This window comes from Euphorbia lathyris, chromosome 5 (assembly GCF_963576675.1).
Source record: "Euphorbia lathyris chromosome 5, ddEupLath1.1, whole genome shotgun sequence".
In the NCBI taxonomy this organism is placed as follows: Eukaryota; Viridiplantae; Streptophyta; class Magnoliopsida; order Malpighiales; family Euphorbiaceae; genus Euphorbia; species Euphorbia lathyris.
Genome location: NC_088914.1, coordinates 74,962,888 through 74,977,227, shown reverse-complemented (window position 1 = coordinate 74,977,227; position 14,340 = coordinate 74,962,888). Strand labels below are relative to the sequence as shown.

The 14,340-nt window shown below is 32.0% G+C and overlaps 1 non-coding gene across 1 annotated transcript; it reads right to left on the bottom strand.

Moving 5' to 3' along the window:
- Window positions 1-5,530: 5,530 nt before the first annotated feature.
- On the bottom strand, window positions 5,531-5,692 carry LOC136231736 (U1 spliceosomal RNA). Its single transcript, XR_010690102.1, has one exon. It is a non-coding gene; the product is annotated as a U1 spliceosomal RNA (small nuclear RNA).
- Between the last annotated feature and the right edge of the window lie 8,648 nt (window positions 5,693-14,340).

Genomic DNA, 14,340 nt, shown 5'->3' with positions numbered 1-14,340 from the left:
GCTGAGTTTATTTATTATTTTTTGCATAAAATACTAGAATTACCACGTACATAAGTTTGGCTTACTCATAAATGAAATTGAATAGACTGAATAATTGTTGAACTATTAGTCGACCAATTCGATTTGTATCATTTAAATCCATCATTCGGTTCATAAATTAATTGGCTATCACTTGGAAATAAATGAAAAAATTTCTCATTTCCTATTAAAAAAAAGTGTTTTTACTTCAAAATACTTATCATTTTATAAAATTAATAGAATTTTTAGTGAATTTATTTTTAAATATATCCTTATACAATAAATAAAATTATTGATATTTTCAAAATATTTATAGGAGTATTTCACTAAAATATCCCTACCCTAAAAACAAATTCTTAGCAACAAGCTATGCATTTTACTCCTTGATTACCTATAAGGAAGGAATTGTATACAAAGGTTGTCATAGCATGTGGAAAACTTATAGATTTTTCAACTTTCAACATAAGACATGTGCAAATTTTATACTTTAATACTTTATGGATTCTAGATTTCTAGGGAGTGCCAAGATAAATCTCCTATTTTCACCTTTTCTTTTTTAGTTGGCAAAGATAGCTTTTCGGTTATTTATTCCTTTCTTTCTCATTTATCCCCCCAGCTAAAAAAAACCCTAATATTTATGGAGGTGCATATATAATATTAATTTATAGCTCATCTTGTTTACTCCTATTTATGATAGGGGTGATTTTGGAGGCTTACGGTATTGAGTGTCACGGGGACGAATCTTGGGTACACCAAATTCTCGTGTGGCGCCGACACTTTTCCAAGACCTCGGTCGGCCAATCGATACTAAAGAGATTTATTCCATATATGTGACCTGTCATGTATGTATCGACATTCCATTCCAAAAAGTCTCCCCATATATTAAACCTCGCTTATAAGGGATGCACACTATAGACTATGTCCGACTCTCTTAGTCCGTAAGAGCATCTCTAATGCGAGGCGCTTGTTGAGATAGAGGGTATTTGAAAGAGTGTCTTGTATTGGAATAACAAAGGTTGTTTAAATGATTATGACAATGTTGCCAATTTTTGGCATCCATTTGATGCTCTTACTTTTTCTTTTTTTAATATAAATGATAATATTTATAATTAAAACAAATTATATATAAAATAATGATTTGTGGGACCATAGTGGTAATTTTTAAAGTTGCTTAGCATTGGAGTCTTTTTTAAAAAAAAAAAAATTACCAAAAGTGATGTAAATGAGAGGAAAAATAAAATAATATATTTTGAGATGGTGTGTTAAGTTTTGGAAACTTTGAAGGGTGCTTGCATTGGAGATGCTCTAATAGACTAGGGTGAATAGTTTTACCCAATATCAACTACTGACTCAAAAGGTGACAGAAATCCAACGGCAATGGAGTCTTTGTCCCCTGTAATGTTCTTTATGCCAACTTAAGGTCCGTTTGTTTTATCTGATGTTTGCTGTTGCTGTTTTCTGTTTCCTGTTACGGTTTGATGTTTGCTGTTTGAAAAGGTTGTTATTCCAAAAAGCAGGGATTCCCTGCTTTTATAAAAAGCTACTTTTCGGTTACAAAAGGCAAACAGGAGGTGTCTAACCAAACACCTTAAACTCTCCTTTTCAAAGTGAAAAGGCAAACGGGAGGTCGAAAAGCAGCTACCAAACACCCCCTTAGCCTCCATCCGCAACGACAATTAATATGTTTCATTCGCCACTCCTCATCGAAGCCCCATCATAGTCTTGCCTATGTTGGGGGATGAGTTTGCCTATGGACACGCTCTCCCTTACACTCTCCTCCACTTGGAGGATCAACGTAATCACTTATCTAACTTGCCTCCTACTGAGAGAGTTCTACTTTCAACTCGAAAGCACCCAAGGTTCGCATAAATCATCTTGCCCCTGTTTCCCAAACTGATCTCCCATCACACTACAACTCTACTGAGTTTCCATGTTGTTACTTATATATAGAAATGGTTTCAAATTCAACAATCTCCCAGTTGTTCCACAATCTGCAACTTCAAGTTGTTGGTCCCGTGTAACTTAATATGATTAGTTCCAAGGGGGGGTTAGGAACTAATATAACTTTTTCGCTTAATGATGCTGACTTAATTAAATGTTTGATAATTTAACTCAGCTTTAGGTCAGCAAGGCTAAGTGAGGTGTGAGACAGCTTTAATCAAACACTGACTAGAGCTGTTTCAATTGTGAGTTGGAAGATAACACTTTAGGTCAGCTTCCAATTCAGCACTCTGATTACTCAGCGTCGGCTTATACAAATTATATACTGAGTAATTTAAGCAAGCAACACATACATATATATATATATCAAGATAAAGGGTTAGAGATTACTCAGCAGACTTATCCTGGTTCGGCCTCACCGCCTACGTCCAGTCCCCAGAATCCTTCCGGGCTTTTTTAATCCACTACTGAGCTCTTTAAAGGTAGAGCACAAACTGTTTACAAAGCAATTGAGTATGCAAGAGTATCGTCCTCTATTCGTCTACTCAATCCTACTGGGCGCTATAACCGAACACTCATATTTTCTCTACCGCTGAGTACTAAAACCGAGTACTCAGCTTCACTCTTCTAACCTTTACAATTGATACAAGATTGTTCTCTCTAAATGAAGAACACTTTAGATGAATACAAATTCACTCTAGACTTTTACACAATGATTGAAAATTGGGTGTAAGAACTTGCTTTGTTTTCAGACAGCTTCTATTTTGGATTTTCACTCTTGTGAAGATTTGCTTTTCTATCTGTATTGGCTTGTATGTGTTGTGTAGATCCAAGTGATGAACTTGTCCTTTTATAGTGAATTCTGAAGCTTCAAATCATTTGAATTCCGACATATCCGTTGGGAGTAACGGTCTTCAATCGTCATTCATTGGTCAGCTTCTAGAATCGCATGCCAATCCTATCGTCTGATTTTAGCAGGCGTCAGGCTTGCCAGTTTCGTCTTCTTACGCCAGGTTCGTCTTCTAGCGCCAGTTTTGTCTTCTTACCACATGCTAGATGATCCATGCGTCTCGAAAAGGTCTCTAGGTGGATTTTCGAGACTTTTGAATTAGTGCAGACCTGTGTCGGACATTGTCTTCTAGTCAACGGATCAATGGCGCTGTCCTGATGAATACACAGCTTGACTTGATCAGCTTTGCCTTCAATCTTTTTCTTTATCTATGTTGAGTCATATTTTACTCAGCTTCTTTGGTCAGCTTTGCCTTCAAGCATTATTCTGAAGAAGACTTTTCTTTTAACGAGGCTGAGTTACATTTTACTTAGCGGCGGCTATGTGATTTGCTTATGCTGACTTTGTTCTGTCTTTCTTTCATGAACTTTTGGTTCCTGTTCTCGTTAGTAAATATACTCAATATTGAACAAACACATTAGTATAATTAAACCAAAGCATTTAAATTTAATTGTCTTAATCATGGGACTAGCTTAAATAATTTTGTCAAATCAAAATCATGTGGAAAGGTGTTTCAACAGAAGTGTCTTCAGACCATCGTAGTTCTTTTTGTTTCGACACCTGACATGCTGAGATAGGGTTTCTGGTCGAAGAACTTTCTCATATTGTTATCACAAACCCGTTCCTAATTGATAGCAAAAGAAAGTTTTTGAACTTTCTCGGGTTACTTCTTGAAGTGCAGATTAATGTTGAGTAGGCAATGTAATAACTCGAACCACAAACTTGTATTACTTAATGCCAAAGTTATTCAGGAGGAAGAACGATTAATCCACGATCTAAAAACGAAGTCTCCTTGTAGATAGAGACGTCAAATACTAAGGAGAGAGAGGGGAAAATTTTGTTCTTTTAATTCTTATGTGTGTTTATGTCTAACCTATGTTTTTTTTATATATAGGTTAAGACTTACTTGTTCCATAACGATTAGATAATGTTAATCATAGGTCAATTAGTAGTCTAACTTCTTTGTTAGACTAGTGTTCCCATTAAATAATTACTAATTAAATTAAATAGGATTAATAACCCAATTATATAAACCCTAAATCCATAATCCTGTCCACTCGACCAGTTTTGATCACATGGACTTTAATGACCATGTAATATTTGATCATTAACTGTTAGATCTAGGCTATTAGAATCATAAGGTGGAGATTGAAAACATATTATGGCTTAAATTTAATAAGTCTACATTTAACGATGAATGACCAAATTCATTTGGTCATAAGATGCATGTTGTTTCTTGTGTGATTTTAATGACTTCCTAGGTTCCTAGTATGCCACATATTGTCACTTGCACATACTAAAATGAAAAACTAAAAGAAAGCTCTTATTATCTTTTGCAGTCACTTTCATAAGTTCATTGCTACAAGGATTATTTATTATTATGAAATTCCCAAGAATAATTTTTCTCAAGCATATGACATGGATTTTGGCTAAAATTTGTAACGTGGATAATATCATCATTTACAAATTTTACAGTTGACATATAGGTTTATCAATTTCATTGAAGTATTCCACGATAAATACACGACAATAAATTAATCACGCAATTACAAAAACACAACAACGTATGTGGTTTGGCCAATTACGGTTATGATATTAGTTTAGTATTTGAGGACCTTCAATCAAGAGATATTGACTCAAATATTTCGGGCAGACTAACAACTTTTTCAGCAACTCTTTTATGCACATGAATAACTAACTGTAAATAATAAATTTTCTGCAAAATGTATGCATGCATCATCCACTCATGGATGAATATGTTTTGAGTACTTATTTTCAAATATTTACTTGTAGATTCAAAATGAAATTGACAGATATATATACGAACATAGGGATATGATGCATGAACTCATTTTTATATTAATTAATTAAAATATGTACAATATTGGGATTCTAATATCTCTATCTCAAAAGTAGGAAATCATGTTATTAAGGACGAAATATTTTAGAATCATTAAAAATTGTAAAATTATAATCAATCTTTTATCAGAGCCAGGTTTCGATCCTGGGACCTAAGGGTTATGGGCCCACCACGCTTCCGCTACACCACTCTAATTAGTGATTAATTTTTCATATTCTCTCTATTTATTCCTTTCCTTCCTTCCTTTATTTGTGCTTCTGTAATCATCTGCCAAGCTAAAAAAAAATATTAATACAAAAATTATTGATTGAAAGTTCAAAATTGTTCATATAAACAAAGATATTAAATTTGAAGAAATGCAAAGTGTTGTGAAAGAATTGGAGAGAAAAATTGAATCAATGACGTTGAAATTGTACTTTATATGATCATATCTTTTTACATAGTGATAACTATTCTAAAAGTGTGTATGAAATGAAAGCTGATAACAAATAATCAAGAAGCTACAATTATAGCTACAGAGACGGTCTATGGTGTGATAATTATTCATTCATTTCTGGTCTCAATCAGCCACTTATTAGATCATTCGTAGGAATACTTTCAACAAATAAAATGACATTTATTTCTATGACATCATATCAACAAGGAGTTGTTCCTAGAGCTTCCCCATCTTCTTGCAAGTTGTGCCTTGGAAACAATATTGGATAGGGGACGTGAGAACGCAGGCCCTTGGTGCAACAAATTAAGATGTAGGCTCTTCCACTTGGGGAGACCTTAAGGCAACAACCCTACTTTGTTCAATGGAGGTCACTGACTTTGACCATAGCCCTTTTTTTATCACCCATCGACTCCATCTAGGTAAGTATGTTGTCATGTTGCTTATTCCTTTTCTATTTATTAAGTCACTCGTCTTTTTCATTTCCACTAACTTATAATATTAATCATAGGTCAATTAGTATTCTAACTTCTTTGTTAGACTAGTGTTCCTATAAATAATTACTAATTAAATTAAATAGGATTAGTGCAATTAAAATTCCTAATTATCTAATAGCCCAATTAGATAAACCCTAAATCCGTAATCATGTCCACTCGAATACGAATTATCACAGACGGATAATTCCTACATGATGAATGCTATTTTTTCAGTAGTTTAAATATTTCAATCATTATTAAGATATGCATAAAGTTTTAATTAGGAGATTATCTAACTAAAGAGTGTTTGAAGATCCAACTGAAAAATTGCACAAACTATATTAAAAATATATATTTCAGGTAAAGGCTATGCTTACTTTGTTTTTAACAAAGTAAGCGTTACTTTGTATGTCTTTTTTTATGAAAGACTTAAAGCTGGCTTTACACAATGAATCGTTTTTTTTGTTTATAATTAAGTAGTTGTTTGGCTCATTGATTAGATAATTTAACGAATTATTAATTAGGTTTTGAGTTCAATTTTTTTTACATTCGTAAAGATATTAATTCAAAAAGAAATAATCCAAAAATACTTCATCAACCTTTAGTTCAATCTGTTACAAAAAAAAATCAGCTAATTAATGAATAATATAAAGGGAAAATTACAAAACTGGGTCAAATGGGAAGCTCATTTACATATTTAACCCATTTACTCATCCTACTACATATCTAGACTGATTTTATGTGACTTTCCCATAATACCCTCAATATTTACGCGCGTCTGTCTCCATCCCGTCTGACTTCGATATTCGACCATATGCGAAGCCTACGATGCTAATGTTTGGATTTACTTAATAAATTTAGTTCGCATATGCGAAGCCTGCGAAGCTGAAGTTTGTTTTGCTTGATGAATTTAGTTCGCATATGCGAATGCTGGATATGTTTTGAAGCTAATTCGCGAAGTGGTATATAACAAAAAATGGCAAACAACAACGGATTCTAACATTAAAATCATAACATTATCAAAATTTACAAGAAGATTGCCACAATAACAATATTCAAATCATAACATTATCAAAATTTACAACAAGATTGCCACAATGAACTCTACTAACGAATCATTTCAAAATGAACCTAACTAATCCGGTACCAATCTTGAAACGGATGAGTAATCTTGGTGTGCACCATGTGACACATCCATCCCAAAAGGTCTGGACTTCCATTTCTCATCCCAGAAGGTCTGGACTTCCAGACCTTTTGGGATGGACGTGTCCCACGGTGCAAGATTACTCATCCGATTTAAAATTGGTACCGGATTAGTTAGGTTCACTTTGAAGATTGGCACCATAGGATGGACGTGTCCCATGGTGCACCCCAAGATTGACACAACCTCTCCTAACCAACCACTTTAGGAGTGAATGTGTCAATCTTGGGGAAGTTCATCCCTATACAGGAAGGAAAATCATCTCCCATGTAGCTCAGTACGCCGTCTTCCAGAAGGGGATGTTACATATTCAACCATCTACAGAAAAAATTAATCGTGTTAGGCAGGGAAAAAGACGATTTTGGCTTCGCGAAATGAAGATTAGCGAAGCATGCGAATGTAAATGTACAAGGAAAGAGGTGATTTTACTTCGCATATCGATGCTTTCGCGAGGTCTGAAACGTGACTATCTACGTCGCATATCGATGCTTTTGCGAAGTCTGCGAGGTCTGAAATGCGAGGATCTATTCGCAGACTTCGCGAACTAATCGATTCGCGAGGTAGATCCATACGTTTCAGACTCTTTCTCTTCGCAGATCTTCGCGAAATCATCGATTCACGAAGTAGATCATCAGTTTCCCAGGCTCGTTCTCTTCGCAAAGCTTCGCGAAACCATAGATTGTGAAGTGAATTCATGAAAAAATGCAGAAAAAAAACAGATACTTACATTTTTCGCTCCTTTCACCCCCAAAAGCGACAATAACAATATGATAACATGGGAAGAACGAAGGAAATAACGTAGAAAAACCATTTTTTTTATGGTAACAAGAAGAAAGAAACCAAGCAACGAACAGGAAGATGAAAAACCATGGCTTCGTTTTCTAGGGTTGGGAAGTTGCAGAATCAAGAGATGAAGAGAGGAAAAAGAGAAATTCATTGTGATTTTGACTAAATTGTGCAGATTTCGTGCAATTTAAAGGAAGAAATGAAGATCAAAAGTCTTGAAATCATTAATGCATGAGCAACTTTTCGCATAACCAATGAGATAGGGGGAGCGGCGGTTCGCGAGTGGTGGGAGTGGGAAGGTTAGAGGTATTATGGGAAAGTCACACAAAATCAGTCTAGATATGTAGTACTATGAGTAAATGGATTAAATATGTAAATGGACCTCCCATTTGACCCAGTTTTGTAATTCAAAAAACTAGACAAAATGACCAAAGAGTTAATATTAGCAAAAGCTAGGGACCTTATAATGTGTTTTTAAAAAATAGGGGGACTAAACAGTGTGTTAGGTAAAAAGTAAAGGACTAACAAATTATTTACCCTTTAAAAAATCTAGACTCCAATTCATAAATCATAAACCCTAAAAAATATATTCTAGACTTCTAATTTATAAATTATAATCTTTAAAATATATTAAAAGTATTGATTTTACTAGTTTGACATAATTCAAAATTATGACTTGATATAGTTGTAAATAGTTGTTAAAAGATGAATTTGTGTGTAATTTTCCCTTTATTTTATATGTAAAAAGCCCTAAATATTTTCCAATTTGTATAACTGTTAAGAGCAATATGGGCCTCCAATTATTACACGTCCAGTCCAAAACAGAGGAAGTTCATCAATAACTTGAGGAGACTAGGAAACTAGGAATACAACAAAATCTATCTAAAATGTCATTTAAAAGAAACTAGGAATTCATTGAAGATTTGATAAACTGCCTATATATTATCCAACATGACTATTATTATGAAAAACATGAACTAGAAGCTGGGAATTAGATTCAAACAACAGCTTGTCAACATGGAAATCCTTGAGCCAACTGATAGCATCTTGAAAACCCAGAACTGCAGTAACATATGAAGACCCGGGAGATGGAAGCTATGAGCACGGAAGAACCAACCATTTTCATCTCTTAGGATACACCCACTATTTGTACTTTTTGAGTTAGCGAATCAAGCAATACCAAAATTGCATTTCGACCAATTTGAGAGCTGTGCAGCCCAGTAGGGTAAGGAAATCGCAGGGGTTGATCTAGTGGGAATAGAGGTGTCAAAATGGGTAAATGGGTCAACCGAACCCAGCCCATTTACTAAATAGGTTATATGGATTGACTCATTTAATCCAATTAATAAAATCTAATTAAAAATGAAAAAAAAAAATACGCAAAAGTGTAAAAGCTAAAAAAAACTTCGCAATTCTAGTGGAATTCCAAAATTTTGGAATTCTAAAAATTTGTTATTATATATTATGGCATTCTAGAAATCTGAAATTCTAGATTCTACAATTCTAGAAAATACTAGAATTTCAGAAAATTTTGAAATTCCATAAAATACTGGAATTCTAGATTTTGGAATTCCAGAATTCTAAAACTTCAGAAAATATTGGAATTCTAAAAAATTTAAATTCCAGAATTTTAAATTTTCAGAAAAACTAAAACTCTAGATTCTGAAATTTCAGAAAATACTAAAATTAATTTTAGTATTTTCTGTAGTTTTAGAAATATGAAATTCTAGAATTCCAGAAAATACTTGAATTCCTGAATTTTAGAATTCTAAAAATTTCAGAAAATACTGAAATTCTATAAAATGCTAAAATTTTAGAAAATAATGGAATTCTAGATTTTAGATTCTAAAATTCTAGATTTCTAGATTTTGGAATTTCTGAATTCTAAAATACTGGAATTCTAGAATTCTCAAATTCTAGATTCTGAAATTCCAGAATTTTAAAATTCTGCAATTCTAGATTTTAAAATTCCATAATTCCAGAATTCTAGATTCTGAAATTTAAGATTCTGGAATTCCAACATTCTGGAATTTCAGAATTCTAAAATTTAAGATTTTGAAAATCAAGAATTCTAGAATATGAAATTTAAATTTTATATAAATTCACGTTTCTATTTTTCACGTTTTCTCATTTTTCATGTTCTTCAGCTGTCATTTTTCATGTTTTTTTTGTTCATGTTTCATAAATTATTAAATGGATTGATAGGTCAACCCTACTAACTCATAATCCAACCCTAGGTTAGATGGATTGACCCATTGATGATTCAACTAATAAATAGATCAACCAACCCATTTATTCTATGGGTTAAGTAGGTTATTAAATGAGTTATGACCCATTTTAACACCTCTAAGTGGGAAGACTCGTCAGACTGATTTGAGTATCCTGCCAAGCTGATTGGGACGATAAAGCAAAATGAAGGGTCTCAGTCGGCGAAAGATGAGTGTTCTGCCAAACAACTTTATTTTGTTTTTTTAGAACATGGACCTCATAAAATAGCAAGACCTTGCAAATAACATTGTTGGAGTAAGATAAAAAGGATATGTTGGATCAAATCAATAAAAAGGGGAAAATGAGTTGTCGTACCAGATATATTGGATAGGATCCGGAAAAAAACTAGCATAATCAAAGATACCAAAATATGATAAGTGTCCTCATAGTAAGGGTAACAAATTAGCACTAAGGATCAATTTCGATACGATAAATTTTACAGTATTCTAGGATTAATACACCCAACCAAATGGAAGTCGTTCTGTCTACCACCACATGGAAGATCATTGGTCTAATGTAAAAAATGTATATATTTCACATGAATTGATTGGTATGGAGTATTACTCCGGGAGTACTCTAAAATTTTCTGATACGATACACTTATGACGAAATGTTGGGGTTGTAGGGAGGAAAAAATATAAAATTATCATCAATCATAACTCTAATTCAGCTCCTTGCTAAAGAAAAGGTTCGGCAGCTAGAAGGCTCCACCAAACAAAGCTCGGATTTGACCTCAAATCAAATGGGCCGTGAGGAAAGAACCATTAGGAAAATACTGAGCTTCAAGATGTTGTGCTGCAAATTATTGGTAATAAACGAACGTCCTTTATTTGCAAGAAGGCCGATGTTTAATTCATCTAGTTTATGAAAACCCAAACATCCAGCTCATTTAGGGATACAAAGCTTCTCCTAAGAACACCACTAAATACCCATCCTACTAAAGTTCGAACAAACCCATCATACAATCCAATAGAAAAACGCCCACAACAAGAAAATTTGTGATTTGTGAGTTTGTCTTCTCCAGCATAAATCTGATACAATGAGTGAAATTGGTAAGGATTGTATACTATCAAGAGTAGCTACTATCATTAAAGATCGACTACGACAAATGCTTGTTTTTAGGGTTAATTTAAAAAAATCCATGTGGTTTTATAGTTTTGCAGATTGGTACCTATGATTTTTTTTTTTTTGCCCCAAAACAAACCTGGTGATTTGCACCGTTAGTAGAATCAAGGCAAATCTTTTAACACTGTTAGATTGCTGACATGACAAGTGACATTTTTGAAAAAAAAAACTTCTCTTTTAACTCTTTTTCTTCTTCATCTTCTGGAATTTTAGAAAAAAAAGTAAAAAAAAACAATTTTTTTTAATATCCCATCAGTTTAACAATGCTAAGGGATTTGCTTTGATTCTACTAAGATCGCGAAGTTTTTTTTTTTTAAATTAACCATTTTTTAATTGGAGAGCATGTTATAAGAGGTTTTTTTTTTGTCTCATATACTATTATTTTAGAAAAAAAATATAAAAACAAATCATATAGTTTGATCGATTTGCAAAGACTGTCCGTAATTTTAAAGTTTGCAAACATGGTTTTCTGGTTTGTGTAGTTTGTAAATTCAGACATTTCACCAAAAATTATTGTACTGACTATTCACCCCAACAAATGCTATTTTAGAGGTCATATGCAGCTCTCATACTCTATCCTTTTATAAATTCAAATTTAACATAGGTTAAGGTATCAAATAGCTTCAAGATTTATAGGGAAGTATCAATTTAGCTCCAATATACAAAATAGCACAATTTATCCTCAATGTTGGTGAAATGGTGCAATTAACATTTGTGAAATTGTACAAATTTAGCCCAAAGTCCGTTATCCAGAACTTTAATTGCAGAATTTCACAAACATTGAGGGTAAAATGATGTTAGTTTATACTTTAAGGTTAAAGTGACATTTTTCTAAGATTATTTTGGTACTTTATCCATATATATAAAAAAATTACTTAATTCTTAATTGAACGGAGAAAAACCAAATAAAGATCAAATTTTTTGGACAATTTATATAGAACGAAGTAATTAATCGTTGTATTATTGTTAGATAAAGTATAAATTTATTTATATGATTATTGGGGGAAAACATATGTATTTAGCTCATATATATACAGTAAAACCTCTATAAATCAATACTCGATAAATTAATAAACTCTTTAAAATAATAATTTTTTTTGGTCCCGACTTGGGCTAGTTCAAAAAATGATCAATTTTAATAAATTAATAAGATAATAATTTTCCGGAACAACCCTTTATAAATACATTATATTATTAACTCTATAAATTAATAATTTCTCAAATACATATACGAAATATATATAGATATACATACTTATAATAATTTAGCAAAATATGAATCTATAGCATTTTGTTTTTTCTTGAAATTTAAATCTAGTTGAATTTCATCTCTAACTATTCTCAATGCATTCAAAAGTTCCAGTGTATCCTTGTCAAATTATAACAAAAAATTGTAAAGAGTGGATGGTGCTATAATTGCTTCATTTCCTTTGACTAGTTTCAAAAGTACAGAATTATCCTCAGCTTCATCCTCATTTTTTGTATGATTTGAAACAACACTCCATATAAATTTATATAGTAATTCATTAACTATGATACATTGAATATTTTTAAAATGAATACATTGAACTTCCAAGTTCAATTAACTTATATAATGCACATTTAATTTTATTTGTTCATTGATTTTACACAAAAACTTTATTTAAATTAATAATTTAAAATTTATTTTTAAAAATGTAAAATCACTCTATAAATTAATAATTATTAATTTATCGATTAATTAATAACTCTATAAATTAATAAAATTCCATGGTCCCAACATTATTAATTTATAGAGATTTTAGTGTAATTGTGCAATTTTAAACCTCATAAATGAAATATGCATTTTTTTATGTGCAATTTCATGTTATGACTATCCTCCAACCTCCAACATACTCACCACCCAATAAAGGTTGAAATTGCACATTTTCTGTTAATGAAAAACACTCATCTTTCCGTTAATGAGGTTTGAAATTGTACCATTTGATAAATGTTAAACCTAAATTTATAATATTTTATACATAGAGTGCATTTTTTCAATAACCATATGACTAAATTTATAATTTACTCATATTATTGTTGAGAGTAAAGTTTTAAAATGAAATTTGGAGTCCCATTTTGTGCTATTTTTTATTAAGAGCCGTGATTAAAGAATTGGACAATGTGTATTACTGCTGTTGATTTTGGATTATATTATCAGAATGTATTCTTATTTTCTATGTATCTAAACTATTAAATTCAAATACATGATAATAATTATTTTTATGGATAATTTTTACAATCGAGATCTCAATAATTATTATATTGTAATTAAAATAAAATTTAGATTTTATAAAAAAAAAAAAATTGGATCAGAGGCTTTCCTAAACGAAAGGTCCTAGATGCGCGCCTAGGCCAACTCCCCTAAAGTCGCTCCTACATCTCAAAATGGAACGATTTGTAGTAATTAAAAAGACTCATTTTGAACCAAAAGTGTGTAGCGCAAAATTGATAACAATTGCATATAGAAAGCCCTTGCTCGGGCACAGCCAGACTTTGAGTTTGATTCCTTAGCAAAAAAACAATACGAAGCCGATGGATGGTCGAGCTTCAGTCCAGCTGTTATGGTTCCCTTCCCGAATGCAAATCTTTGCTGCTTACAACTTTGAAATTAAAGGTGGAAGGGCATGACTCGAACCTATCATTTAAAAAAAATCATAAAAAACCAACTTTACAAATTAACTCATATATTAAATATCTAAATTAACTAAATCACAAATATTATTTTATCAAAAAAATTGATTTAAGAATCATTTAACTATAAATTTCACAAACCATAAATTTTTATTTGTAAAATTTTAAATCACGAAAATTGCTTTTATTAATTTAAAAGATTAGAAAGTATTTTTTTTTTTTTTTTACTTTGCCCTTTTATTTTGCACAAGCCAGCGTTATCACTTCGGGAAAGTCCTAATCACCTTTACTGGAAGAGTTATTCACGTGAGGAGGCCGTGACCCTAAGCAGGAATATAGTCGCGTCCATCTCACGCTAATTAAATTAAAAAATTCAAATTCTTTGAGTTTTTTTTCCTTTTGGGCAATAAGGAAACACAAATCTGGACCGTCCAATCTTCCACAACTTGTAAAACAGAAAAAAAAGTCTTCACCTTTCACAGGGTATTTTTGGAAGAATAATTAATATTTTTGGAAGAAAATTTATTTACACGTTGTTTGTTAGGGAAATAAATAATAAGAAAACTTCAC